The sequence below is a fragment of the Mauremys reevesii genome, linkage group 9 (assembly GCF_016161935.1).
Source record: "Mauremys reevesii isolate NIE-2019 linkage group 9, ASM1616193v1, whole genome shotgun sequence".
Classification (NCBI taxonomy): Eukaryota; Metazoa; Chordata; order Testudines; family Geoemydidae; genus Mauremys; species Mauremys reevesii.
This window is the reverse complement of record NC_052631.1, coordinates 76,167,987-76,183,435: the sequence shown is the minus strand read 5'-3', so window position 1 is coordinate 76,183,435 and position 15,449 is coordinate 76,167,987.

Genomic DNA, 15,449 nt, shown 5'->3' with positions numbered 1-15,449 from the left:
ACTATCATCTAAAGCTCAAGGCAAATTGTACTTTAGCATATGCCAGGCTGGTTGAGTTAAAAGGACAATAAGGTGGATAGAAAGCTGGCTAGATCATCGACCTCAACAGGTAGTGATCAACAACTCAATGTCTAGTTGGCAGCCAGTATCAAGCAGAGTGCTGAGGGGACAGATGACACTAAGCTGCGGGGAGAAGTAGATACGCTGAAGGGTAGGAACAGGGTCCAGAGTGACCTAGGCAAATTGGAGGATTGGACCAAAAGAAATCTGATGAGGTTCAACAAGGACAAGTGCAGAGTCCTGCACTTAGGATGGAAGAGGCCCAGGCACTACTACAGGCTGGGGACTGACTGGCTAAGTGGCAGTTCTGCAGAAAAGGACCTGGGGATTACAGTGGACAAGAAGCTGGATATGAGTCAGCAGTGTGCCCTTGTTGCCAAGAAGGCTAATGGCATATTAGGCTGCATTAATAGGAGCACTGCCAGCTGATCAAGGGAAGTGATTATTCCCCTCTATTTGGCACTGGTGAGGCCACATCTGGAGTATTGGGTCCAGTTTTGGGCCCCCCACTGCAGAAAGGATGTGAATAAATTGGAGAGTCCAGCGGAGGGCAACAGAAATTATTAGGGGACGGGGTCACATGACTTATGAGAAGTGGCTGAGGGAACTGGGCTTATTTAGTCAGCAGAAGAGACTAGTGAGGGGGGATTTGATAGCAGCCTTCAACTACCTGAAGGGGAGGTTCCAAAGAGGATGGAACTAGGCTGTTCACAGCAACTCCCATTGGCCTGGAGCAGCAATCCACGGCCAGTGGGAGCTGCAATGGGCTGGACCTGCGGACGGGGCAGGTAAACACACCAGCCCGGTCCACAAGGGGCTTTCCCTACAGAAGCGGCGACCCTGTTTGAGAAACCCTGTTCTACACTCTACGATTCTGGGGGGACTTCATGGTCACCTCACTGGGGAGGAGTACAGCAGTCGATTTTAAGAGCCCTTTAAGTCAACAGAACGGGGTCATTTTAAAATTGACCTAACACCGCTAAATTCGACCTAACTCCATAGTGTAGACCAGTGTGTGAAGAAATTAAAGCAAATGGATATTTTCCTTCAGGTTATGTTTGGCTGTTTCTACAGGCTACTATCAATATGACTGACTGTTATTTCAACATCAGGCCTCACCACTGGGGTTCACAAAGTTTGCTAAGATTGCAAGTCCATCCATTTAGTGGCATGCCTTGCAAGATTTTCCAGCTCTGATTTATTCTGGACTAAAATGAGTCTCCCCTCCATTCAAACAGTTAATTTGCTCCTCTGTAGAACTGCCCGTGCTCATTATAGAGCAAGACTTCCATTAACACAGAACTGCCATTATCTTTTTGGCAAAATACCACAGTGCTCACCTCTGTAATTGTCCTGCATCTGCACTGATGCAATCTCTTTACATTCTATAATTTGAAGTGGGAGCAAGTGGTTTGAGTGGCCTGTTATTTGTGTGACTGGTGAGAAAAATCAAAGAGACAGAGAGAGAGAGCATGCGAGCGAGCGCTGAATGCCTTACAGCAAAGTGAAACTTCCAAGGTAGAGTTAATTCCAGACGATGGCCAGCAGTGTCTGCAAGTCCCTCATGTGATCTCTCCAGTCTTTCCTCCAACCCCCACCCTCCATTTACATCTTCTAATTTGTTAGGAAAGAAAATTGTTTTGGGTTCTCATGTAAAAATATAAGGGCATGGTACATCTGATCTCCTGGCATTTAACATTTTTATTATGTTCTTATTAAAATAAACTCGCAGTTTTCCAGAGGACAAATATTAGTGCATAATGTACAGTAAGATTCAATGGTGTTTCCAGCAGGTTACTTTTAAAACTCTATGAGATGCATATGGCAGGTTATTTATTTACCTGTCTAATTATGCTATCTATTATGCCAAGTATGGCATTCACCCCCGCACCATCTCCTCAATGATTGCTAGTGATCAAAACAGATGAGTGCCTGAACAAGTGCAAGGGGTCATGTTATCAACTGTTCCATCGCATGCTTACAAGAAAAAGTCCCGTGAAACACACAACATCATAAAACTAAGACAGACAGACCACAGACAGATTAAAAATGAGAGAGGGGATGGAAAAGAATTATTTTTTAAAAGCTGAATCTGACAAGACCTTGACCACAAACCTTATGTCGGCAAAAAACAAACACTAGGTTTCCTAAGCAGTGCACTTCTGCTCAAAAACTAGCTTCCCAAGCTTACCTTTTCCTGTGGAAGAACAATGCTTCAAACTGAAACAATTTATGCCACCTACTGAAAACAAGTATTGCAACAATTGCATATCCCAGGCTAGCCAGAGAGAAGAACCTACTGAACTCAAGTCGAATTGCTCTTGCCTGCCATGTGCATGAATTAAAGAATTGCTCTGAATTTCAGTTTTGAAACTTCTGACAATAAGAGCAATTTAACAATTCTTGTACATTTTCTAAAAAATAGACTTTCAGCTGCACTTGGAGCTTTTCTGCTCCTTCTTTCCTGCTGCCCATCTGTTAATTCAATAGCCTATCCCACAAGGAAACTGAAGGCTTGGGCTAAGTGGTATTTGATTTGATCTTTACAGTGACTGCAGTTCTTTCAAATAATAACAGGGATCATATTAATTAGTTCACTTTATTTGGCAAGCTTGATGCTTTCAGCCAAACACCCTCCTTAAATCCCAATTCTTTGACAAAACCTTCCTGCATTGCTGTCATCTCTTGATTTGCCCTGTTATCTGGTGTATGGTCCTAGTTACGTCATTAGCTGCTTGGGACAAGGAAATTTCCTTTGGTTGTCTTATAAAGCAGAGACACTTACTGTACACTCCATAAATTAACTGATTTTTACTGTACACACTATAAAGAAGTGACTCCTTTTTGCAGAAAGTTGTTTACATGTAGGTTATTTTAAATAATGATGTATAAAGACGAGAAGACAGTTAAAACACTTACATGGAAAAACGTTAGTAGGACAAAATCATGTGACATAATTAAAAGGAATTGCAGTACTATGCTGAATGCTATCAAGAGACCAAATCCAGAACACTTTCAAAAGGCAGGGCATGCCACATATTCAGAAATGCATAAACAAACACAGGAGCATTGCTTCTCTGACCAAGAGAAGATGAGCTATAAGGTGTCTGAAGCTCAACGTGATTGTCCAGTGAGAGGTTTTTAAATGTTAAAACTAATACCCTGAACAGCAACAGGTAGCCAGAGAAAATCACGGGAGAGTGAGTAGGTAGAATCTTCTTCGTTCATTCCCAATAATAATCTTACTACTGTGATCTGCAGAAGGCATGAACCCCTAGTTAGCCCAATACAGAGTATACCAAACTTGATGCCACAGGTATATGCCATTATCTAGTTTCTATAAAAGTGGTAAAAATAAGCAAGGAGCCCTGACCACACCAGATATCTGATTTTAAATTAGCTCCTGGCCCTGGACACACTAAAATTGTAACTCCCCAGCAAAGCTCAAGCAGCCAAGGAAAATGTCACCTGCTTCATACCATAATACAGGTTTGCTAGATCAGAGAAATATTGAGCCGTGTAATATGTATACAGCAAATGTAACCCATGGTTTAGCTTTCCCAAAGGCACCTCAGGGAAATGCAGTTTGGGGAGTGTACACTTGATCCCAGCATAGGCCAATGAGAACTGATTCCATGTCACTGGGATGTTCTGTCAGATACAGCCAAAACCAGTTGTGCTGTTCTAGACCTACTTAATATACCCTCCACTTGGTAATGCAACCATCAACCACGTCAAATGTTGCTGATGAATCCAATATCACCACCACAACAGCCTCCCATCCAACCCATCATGGCAAGCAGAAATATCATGACTTTGGCACCAATCTAAGTACAGGGACCACACTGGTATCTGAACTGAACTGCATCTGACAGATGCTTTGTATATATTTTCCTCAATTTTTTGTTCCAGGTTCCAATTGATTATATTTAATGTAAGAAAAAAAAATACCAACCATGTACTATATCCGTGTCCAATTAAAATATATTAACTTTTAAAATGACCTTGTGGAACAAAGGAAGGGAACAGTAAATGGAACCTGTGCTGCATTCTTCGGGGGGACCCTCGATAGTACCTTGCCATATACATTTGGGTTGCAACATCCATTGTTCATGAAATACATTTCAGTGCAAATGTTTGGAACACTCAAAAGTATATTTTAACCCTAACGTAGTAAGCTAAACTCTTAATTTATGTCATTCTGTCCTGTTACTTTCATTCCACATTTTTATCCCACTTTTACAAAAAGTTGTTCAGACTAACACATGCTTCAGCACTTGCATTCAGTTAAATTTACAGAGAACATATTGCAGAAATGCTATGTCAGTTCAAGCACGTGGGAAATAGTGTGTCAGCTCTGGCTTATGATCAACAATGATAACATCATTTCTGCATTCATAGAGATTACTCTTTTAGTACTAGAATAGTAAAATCAAAAATGAAAATCCAACTCCCCAGTTCCAGAACTGTATCTCCCTCAGAGCCATCAGAGCCCATTTGGTTCTTCAACATTTTTGATCACAGAAGAGTGCTTGATCATTTATAACCATTGAGTTAGGGTGTTCCTCACTACATTGTTTGTTAAAACAGGGTTACTTTAGTCTGAACATCACAACGTGGTCATTTATATTTAAGCCTACCCAGTTGGTATCACTGATGCTTTCCATTACAAGAGCATTATGCCCCATTATTAAGATGACTTTCACCAAACAATAGTGAGGCACCAGACTGCTTTTTTCTAAAACAGGTACATCGCCTGTTTCTAACTGCTGGGCCTTTCAGCATCCAATCTTCTTAAAAGGCATTCCATCCACAAGACCTCTAAACCCTGACCCTCCCTTGTGAGGAATCTTCAGCTAGACAACAGAAAATCTTTCCCCCAAAACCCTATCTTCATGTCCTTCTGCACATGTTGGCATTATCCAGATAATGAGGTCATCCCCAAGATTGTTAGACACGCTCAAGACTCAGTGTATCCCTAGGTAATGGGATTAGGAAATAATTTAATACAGAAATTTAACTCATAATTATTGTTTTATATTTGACTATTCTACAATTTAGAACCATTTCTAGTAGAGAGACCTAAAAAAAGAAGGTATAAATTGGTAGCAGCAACAGCCCTGGTGATGAAGTAAAGCCACCAGTGGTATTAAATGTACATGAAATCTCGTGAAAAGTCCTTTCATTTCAGCTATGAATGCCTCGTGGAAAGGGGATGGTGCACTGCAAGAGCTACATAGGAAACTACTTTTAAGAAACAAACCATTTATCAGAGAACCAAGAGGAAGCAGATCAGCAGCAAGTAATGGAGTGAGTCACCCAAAAGGCGGCGAGGGGGTATTACCAGACATAAGTTTTCATCACTTGAGATGGGTGTCTAATGTCCTAGAGCTCTAGCCCCTACTATGTCTTTTTAAATTTGCATCTGCATTTTAAGCCACAATTACCCTTCCTACAAACACATTCTATTTTGTCCCATCAAGTCCACACTTTTACATAGTAATCAACAAGTCACCCAGATGTTTCCCCTACAGGGACTTTGTTTTCCACTCCTGCACTAAAAAACAAAGAAATCAGACCATTTCTCGTTTCATTGCACTGCGTTTATTTCTAATCCCACCACTAAACCTGTTTTCATTGATTCTATCACCCACAATAACGCTTAATGTCAGAGTCATCACTTGACAAACTAATCTTTATTAAACTCCAATATTTCTCAAAGGCGGATGCATCATTGTATTAATAGACCATGATTTGGGATCTGCCTGGCTCAGGTAATAGAGAGAAAAGGCTTTGCTCTCTATGTCCCCAGTTCAAATTCTGCTCCAGTTAACTGAGCCCAGTGATGAGCCCAAATGAAATCTCTGGCTCGAAATACCCCCCAAACTTTCAGGCAACAGTATCTACACTTTGTCCTGTCTCTATAATAGGACAAACCAAAACTCCAGAGCGGAATACTTGTGAAGTTTGAAGGAGTTTGAAGGAGATCTCGACCTAAACAGCTCAAGCCCAATTCTAGTAGTAACAAAAAAAAATTCCATCTGAAATCTTCTCGATGACAGACTTCAAGCAGGTACATCTCACCAACCCAAAATTCACTGAGCATTATTATCAATACATTAAATATTTACCTGTTATAGACTTACTTTTCTGGGTTCACTTTAGTTTGCTCTCAGAAGTTATGTTTAAATGCTAAGAACTAGTTTTATTTTAAAAATATCAGAGGAGTAGTTGAACCGAATAAGCACTCCCCTTCACACCATCTAAGCACACTACAGTCTTGATCCTGCATCTGAACGCACACAGGCAAATTGCTGCACCCGCATGGAGCCCAGTTGAAATATATAGGGATTAATCACTTTGGGGATTTATAAGCTAGTCCCTTCTATTTGAAACATGCTTTATAACTCATTAAACTACCTTAAAAATTAAATTCTTATCTGCCTATAGCTCACAATATGTTTAAGTAAGAAAATTAAGCACAGTAATAAATGGTGAAGAATTTTGAAATATTAATTTGGCCTGTAGCGTTTAATATGTTTATTTGCATTAATTAATTTGAAACCAAGTTTATATTGCCTTTGTCAGTAGTTTGCTAGGAACTTTCAATTATGTTACTAATGTTCCAAAATGTACCCTTCTGGTGGTATATTTCAATCACTGATTGCCATTTCTAGTGCATTTAAATTAATTATTTGGCCAGCTAAAAATATGATCATTTTTATGAGATGCATGAAAATTTAACAAGATTGCTACAGGGTTTGTTTTCAGTTTGGTGTGTGGGGAAATTAGTTAAAGAATGCTTGATATTAAAGGTGGCCAACTTTTTTGCCTCTGCACAACACCTACATGGTAGTATTTGTAACAAACCCTCGGGTATCTTGATCAGGTTGTTAAAGATGGGCTAGAATGATAAACATATTGTTGAGGCTACAAACTGCATGTTTTGGGCACCACAAACAGAAAACAGAGCTGGATACTCAGCCTCTCTGTGGAACAGGAGATATCCTAAAACATCAACTCCAAGGAAGTTGATGTTCAGACCAGCTTCTCTCCTCTTCAGATCTACCTTGCAGATGACCTTTATCCTGGTCTCTCGACAGCTCAAGTTAAATATGACTTAGTCGGTTTGTGCCAGGAACTCTTGCCCAGTCTAAATGAGGACCACATGGATTTGTGATGCAATCAGTACAGTATAGAGATATATCTGGCTCAGTTTTGCTTTAAAGCCCAGTAGAAATGTAACTCCCTTCTCCTCCACTGGCAAGAATCCCACAGGGGATAGTCCGTTGGCTACACTACTTCATCTATCCATGAGACTGCACTCACAGTTTGAATCAGCTAGTAGCAATAGTCCACACGTCTTTTTATGGGTCTGTCTCCAGTCCTAAAGGAGCTGCTTTCCCGGTCACGGAGGCATCACCACCTGGAATGGCTCAGCAATTCAGCTTTCTTTACGTTCTGGGTAGGCTGGGCCTTACTGGAGGCCACTCAGCTGAGTTTTATCTCTTGCAGCAAAATTTTCATGAGCAGGGAACCAAGAGCATTTAGGAACCTTGAGCACAGTCCTTACTGCTTGGAAATGATCTCATTACTACAAGGTAAGAATCCCACTACCCCCTCCTCCCCCAATCCAAATTCATGTTTGGTTATGGTAACTTCCCAAGTGTCACTTCAGGAATTGTGGATGGTAAACCTAGGCAAATGAAGCTTTCTATGGCAGCACTTTTCCCTTTCCAGCAATAGAGGAAGTAAAACGATCTTTCTCCTCTGGAGCTTTTCACCGTAGGCTTACATAAGGTTGATATTAATATCCCAGAAGCATGTTTAAAACAAAGAGGAATCATGCAAACACACACCAACATTGGAAATATGGCCTCATTCTTCCACAGACCTAGGACATAACTAGAAATGGTTCCTTGCTGCAGGAAGAAGCAGCCTTCTGTCCAGATGACACATACTGCTCTGGCAACCTTTCCTTAAAGTGCATACTGGAGGAGGTAGACTAGCCAGAAGACACTACTTGCCCTATGAACGAGAGCTGATGAGATACAGAGAGGTCAGGGAAAAGAACTAGGGAGGTTCTATGGGTTCCAGGAAAGATACAAGAAATCTCCTATGACTCATGGAGGCTGACAAAAAAATAGTTTGCCTGGTTTGTCAACACATCTTCAAAGCTATGTCCCAGTAGCATGCTTTGTCGTGATTATAGACAAAGATTTGTCCACAAAATAGTTAGGGGTAAAAATGTAATTAAAAAATGAATTTCAATCCTCCCTTTCAGTATTTAATTGTAATCTGACTTTAATAATTATTACAGATTAAAATCTATTTAATGAAATAGAAAGGTTTGTAAAATCTCAGTCTGATTACTCAACGGTAAAGAGGCAAGGTTAACTGCCTGAGTTTCAGTCTAGTAAAGGAAGCATACTTTTTGTACTCTGGTCATAGCGCCGCTTTGACAGTACCATTAGTTTAATTTAGGTAATGGCACCATCTAAAGGCCAAAAGGAGAAGTGCGGAGGGAAAGGCATAACGGGAGAGCTTTGTGAATAGTATTCTAGGGACCGGGACATTCTCTGACAACGGGGCCTGAGTACTGGCTGTTAAGTGGTGCAGTTGGTAAAGGCACTTGATTTTCATAGCTGAAAACCCTGCTTCAGATTTGAGCAGATTAAATTAAAAGGAGTCTTTCGTGTCTTGGTTGCTGGGTCAAATCTAGGTAGGATTATCAGAACCCCAGTGTTATCCTCTGGGAGCTGTGCAGTGGTCTATGCATAAGGCTAAGATTTTGTCATGGATACTTTTAGATAAAAGTCAAGGACAGGTCACTGTTTCCATGAATTTGTCTTTATTGCCCATGGCCTGCCTATGACTTTTACTAAAAATATCCATGATAAAATGGGAAGGGACTGGGCAGCTGCGGCATGGCTGGGAACTCCGGGGCCACCACCACCCAAGGGGGCTCAGAGCTGCAGGGGTCTCCTTGCCCCACCGTGGCCTCTGGGGAGCTGCAGGGTATATCATGAAATTTTAGATCACCTGTCATTTCCTGTAGGTGGGGCACCAGCAGAGCTTAAAGTGGTCTGAAAAGTGTGTGTGTGTAGGTGGCCTGTCATCAACCCCACATCTGCCCATACCCTTGGTCCAGCAATTCTGCCCCAACACCCGAATCTAGCCTGCCTTCCAGCCCCATATCAATTCTGCCCTGTCCAGCCTCACCTCTACTCCTCCTGCAGCTCCCAGGGTTCCTCACCCCACTCCCTCTCAGGTTGGGGACAGGCTGCATCAGGGTTCCTTTCCCCATTCCCAGGCTGGATGCTGCAGGAGGAAGTGGGAAGGGAGGAAGAGGGAGTGGAACCACCCTGAGCTGTTGGACTCCCCACACTTTCCAATGAGAATGGTGTGTTGGTTCCTGAGAGGAAGGGAAGAGGGCTTTGCCTGCTTCCTACAGCAGCCCTGATTAGTTGCTCTTCCTCAGGAGGCTGGCAAGTGTGGAGAAAAAAGCCAATCCAAGGGGATGGTCCCTCAGGTGCTACTAAAAACGTGCATCCCTCAGCAGCCCAGCTTGCTTTTTATAAACTTTATTTCCAAGGACTGAGACCTGAAGCACCTTATCCAGTGGGCACCAGAACAACATAAACAAGTAGGAGGGTAAGGTGGAAGGCTGTATTGCTACTGTGGCTAGAGGGACTTGGTCACCAGGGCTATCAAACTCATACAATCCATTAGCATTGGTTTACCACATTAAAAAAAATTAGTGAATCTAAAGTGCATTGTGTGGGCTCATCCTAATCCTGAGTGGATGTTTATCCATATCTGTTCAGCAGACATGATTAAGGAGAGGCCCCGCAAGAGTGGGGTGCAGTTTCAAAGTGAGCAGCATTGGTAGAGCTGCGTCCATTGTAGGGTTGCCAACTTACAAATCACAGAAAACCGAAAATCCTTGCCAGCCCCCGCCCACTCTATTCCCTCCTCCTCCCCCCCCCACTTGTTCATTTTCACTGGGCTAGGACAGGGATATGGGAGGGCCCTGGCTGGGGGTGCAGGATCTGGGGTGGGGATGAGGGGCTTGGCACTTACCTCAGGTGGCTCCCGACAAGCGACATCATGTTCATCCGGCTCCTAGGTGGAAGGGCAGTCAGGGGACTCTGCGTGCTGCCCCCACCCACAGGCACCAGTTCCCAGCCAATAGGATCTGCAAAGCCCTGGGCACCCCTGAGCTGGAGCTGCACAGAGCCTGGCAGGGAGCCTACAAGCCCTGCTGCACCACCAACCAGACTTTTAACCCTAGCCCATTGTGTAGATTATGCACTGACCATGCATGTGACCAGTACCAGATTACTGCATGGTCAGTGCCTCCATATATATGCCCTGACTGTAGGCTTCAGAGCCCTCCACCTTAAATTAAAAGCCAAAATAACCTATTTAAATAACTAGAAACAATGGTTAGTCTATAGGCATCAACCATGCAGCGGAGACCAAGACCCCTCCACCTCCAAGTTCACACTGTACCCAACCAACAATGACCACCACAAGGGTTGGAACTTGGAAGGAACCATTTGGGACTAAGAGACTGGGGCTGAAACTGTTTGTGTTAATCTGTACATTGGGGTGTTGGGGTCTACACATATTACATGACTGCTGGGGTATGTGTGTGACTCCTTGTAGACCCACCTCCACCCCCAATGTATCCTTAATATTTACGGAGGGCTTGTCTCTACTCATGTGTGTGTGAGATTGTTGAGTGTGGTATTTGTTCTTGAAGTTAATTCCTGCCTCCTGAAGGCTCAGGAACCTGGGGGAGGAGGGGACTCTCAGGCACATAGATTAGGATTTAGGAACTAATATTTAAAAAGAGTAAATGGGATGACTTAGCTAATTATAGGTGTGACAGCCTGACACAAATCTTGGGCAAAAGGAGTAGCTGATGCAGGACTCATATTAAAGAAGGGTAATATAATTGATGCTAACCAACTTGGGCGTATGGAAAATAGGGCCTGTCCAACTACCTTGATAGCCTTTTTAGATATTGCAAGTTTTGCTGATAAAGGTAAGAGTGTTTATAACACTTCTGTAAGTCACTGGACTTGGTACCACATGACATTTGATTAAAAACTATAATGATACAAAAATATGGCACATATTAAATGGATTAAAATTTGCTTAATTGTAAATAGGGAATCACCATTCACCAGGTGTTTCTAATGAGGTCCTGCAATAATTGGTTCTTGGCCCTATACTATAACATTTTTATCAATGACCTGGAAGAAAACAAAAATCACCCCTGATAAAGTTTGCAGATGGCACAAAGATTGGGGGAGTGGTAAAGAACGAAGAGGACACATCACTGATACAGAGCAATCCGGACCATTTGGAAAGCAAGGCACAAGCAAAGAATATGCATTTTAATATGGGCAGATGTAAATGTATACATGTAGGAACAAAGAATGTGGGCCATCCTTGATCATAGTCTACAGGTCCCTACTTCGGGAACAAATATTTGATAATGGGCAAGGTATAACAAGATCCAGTGTCTGGAAGTTCAAACTAGATAAATTCAGACTGGAAATAAGGCATATATAAACCATCAGGGTAATTAAGCATTGGAACAACTTACCAAAGGTTGTAGTGGTATCATTGGTAACTTTAAAATCAAGCCTTGGTATGTTCTAGTTCAAACAATAATTAAGGCCTATGGTCTGTGCTATTCAGCAAGTCAGACCAGATGATCACAATGGCCCCTTGGAGCTTGGAATCTATGACTAACCAGCCCCAGGTCCCCTCACCACAAGAGCATAGAGCAGTCCAACATGAGTCACTCTGGAGAACAGGAAGCCTAAAAATGGACAATTGCAGAGATACGGGGAAGGGCTGCTGCATTTCAAAAAGCCAGTCTGAGTATTTCAGGGTATGTAGCTTCATTGCTAAATAACAGTTGCAATAATCATGCCCTTCTGAAGACTGGAGCATTCTTGCCAACTGTCATTGCTTAAACCCTGTCCTGGGTGTTTGTATTAATGGACAACTGCCTGAACTGTCAAAAATAATCATCATCATCATCCTGACATCCTACCATTAAAGTCCACTGTGGAGAACAAGGCAGCCTTATGGTGTGGATCAACTTGCCTGGGTTATTGTTTGGTTGCTTACAAGCCTTGCTCTGTGGAGGCCAGAGAGCTGGAGTGGGGGTGGCTTTTTCTGGTACTTGAGCATCTAGGAGCTGCTGTGCAATAGGTGCCACAGGACAGGGAGAATTCCAAGTTGTTCCTGCTGAAGTGCTCATGAACCTCAAACTGCTAGAGGGATGTTAAGCCCACATGGGCAATAAATAGATTAATGGGGAAGGATCTGGATGGTTGCTTTAAGGGCAGGACATGTGGAGCAGAAGGTCCTGTGGCAGAGAAAGGGAGGGAGATCTACAGTCCCTCTCCTAGCACTGGAGAAGTCAACAGGATCAATGTGGAAGGCCCAGGGAGATCCTTGCTGGAGCAGGGAAGTCTGGCAAAAGGCCAGGACTAACCAGGGGCAGCCACTGGGGTGGAGCAAGCACTGGTGGTGAGCCCCAATAAAAGAGCAGGAACTTCCTAGGAGAGAGACCTGAAAGGCATTTAACTGAGGAACTGCGTAAGGGAAACTTGAGTAGGAACAGGTCAAGCCCAAGGAGGGCAGAGGTTTGAGATCTATTGGGGATCCATGAGGAGCCCCGTGAGTCCTGGCCCCAGGATAAGGGAGAACCTAGAGAAGTAGTGGGGAAGCAGCATGGTAAAAAGTGATGGTAAGAAGCAGCCCAGGGAGGTCACAGGGACAGGTCTGAATAGAGCTGGACTTGTCACCTTGAGCTAAAGCAGGGACCCTACATGCTTCCTGGGACTGATCATCAGCTAGAGTCCATCTGTTCTCACCATTATGGGGGCCAGTGTGGGGAAGCTGCTTCTTCAGCAACCACCTCTGAGGTATCTGGCAGCGTAGAGAGCACTTTCCAGGTGCCAAGGAGGCGAACAGGCCAATCAAAGCACCCTGGACAGCTCTGCAAATCTATTTAATGAAAAATGCCTTTTCTCCCTCCCCAAAAGGAGAACAATGCATTGCTGGAGTCCCAGGCCTGGTCTACACAAGGGGGGAGGGGAATTGATCTAAGTTATAAACTTCAGCTACCTGAATAACATAGCTGAAGTCGATGTACTTATACTTACCGTGGTGTCTTCACTGCGGTAAGTCGACGGCTGACGCTCTCCCGTCGACTCTGCCAGCGCCTCTCACCCAGGTGGAGTACTGGAATCGACGAGAGAGTGCTCGGGGGGTTTTATTGCATCTAGACTAGACCCCTGATCGTCAATCCAGCGAGTAATGTAGACATGCCCTCAGATATCGATCAAGAACAGGACAGCTGTGCCTGCAGTGCCTTGCTTGTGTGGCTGGACAACCTGGCTTATAGCTGGTGAACAAGGTCAGTGAAAGCAGACTTAAGCTGAGCCCTTAATGGTAATATAAAAATCTGGAGACATGACTGTCATAAACAGACAGTTAAGGGTTAACAAGCTCAGTAACCTGACAGACACCTGACCAGAGGACCAAACAAGGGACAAGATAATTTCAAATCTCTGTGGAGGGAAGTCTTTGTCTGTGTTCTTTGTTTGGGGTTTGTTCTCTCTTTGGATCTAAGAGGGGCCAGACGTAATTCCAGGCTCTCCAGGTTTCCTGAAGTATTCTCTTCTATTCAGTATAGTGAGTATTAGAAAGGCGGATTAGTCTTCTAATTAATTTCTGTATTTGCAAATGTGTGTTTGCTGGAACCCTATTTTATTTTATTTTATGGTTGCTGTATTTGTCCTGATGCTAGCTCTCTAGTTTCATAAGTTATACCCTGTAACATTTCCATCCTGGTGTTACAGAGATAGTGTAATTTCTTTCTTTCTTTCTTTTAATAAAATCCTTTTCTTTTTAGAACCTGATTGATTTCTTCCCTTGTTTGGATTTTCAGGGGGAGGGGAGGGAGGGAAAGTGAATCCCTCTTTGTTTTGATTCAAGGAGTTTGAATCAAGGTGATCTCTCCCAGCGACTAGGGGAGGGGGGAGGAGGTGGGGGAATGGTTTATTTCCCTGTGTGTTAAGATCCAAGGAAGTTGGGATCTGTGTTCCCCAGGGAAGGTTTGGGGGAACAGAGAGTGGGCTAGACACTGGCATTTCTAGCTGGTGGCAGCTTTACCAGATCTAAACTAGGATTTAAGTTTAGAGGAGCCTATGCAGGTCCCCATCTTGTGGACGCTAAAGTTCAAAGTGGGGAATAAACCTATGACAATGACAATCAGTTTTCTTGCAACCAAGAGCATAGTCTGGAAGCAGCATCTTTATCCCTCAGCACTGGCTATGCCGTTTCCTTTCTTGCCAGTGACTGAAGAAATGCTTTGCTAAGCCTGGAGAATGAGGTGCCAGGAAATACCATTGCAATCCAAAAACATTAAATTAATGGACATGATGAAATTCTCAGAAATTCCAACCCCAGGAGTACTGGAAAGCTCTTCAGGGCAGTGGACTGGCAGCTCTGTAGGCACTTTGGCAGGATATATACATTACCTGTCATCACTTAGTGCCATGTGCTGCAGGGAATGAAGATACATCTCTCCCCTTTCCAATCAATGGATATCTGGAAGACAGCGTGGTAGCACTCACTCCAACACATTGACTTGCAGGACAATCACAACTGTGCTAGAGACACTAAAATAAGCTGAAATGGCTATTGTTGCATCCCATAATAATTCACTGATATAACATCAAACTGATGAAGATTTAGTTGCCAAAAGGTGTCCCAGCTCTCAAAAAGGGACAGAAATTTTATACTGCAAAAGCATGCTATGTATGTTAGCATTCATGAGTTTTTTGAATATTTTAAAAAGTAAATGGGACCTGTCTGGGTGACCCCCACCCCCAAGCCCACACAGGCTGGGTGGCCCGCTAAGGTGAGTCAGGGAATGGAGGTAGCACTCCCTCCACAAGCTCCACTGCACAGGACTGGCGTGAGCCTCGCCATTTGGGGCTGATCCGAGTCGTCTGGTGTCACTGCTCGCTCCCTGATCTTCCTCCACGGCCTCCTAAGGGGGCGCACCCCAGTTTGAAAACCTCTAGAGGCTGTTGCCAAATGGAAGGCAGAAATCTGGGGGTCCATGACCCCAAGGGTGCTAGGGGTGTGGCAGCACTCCCTGACTTGAAGTGGTTTCCATCATATACAGGCTTTACAGTTTTGTTCAACAGCTTTCAACAACCCCACTATACAAATTGTTCCATCACTGCGTGCCCGTGTGCCCCCCGCCCCATCCCACACACACGTTGCCTCTGCCTGTCTCAGATGGGGGTATGCAGTAGACTACAGTATTTGGAAAGGGACATGCA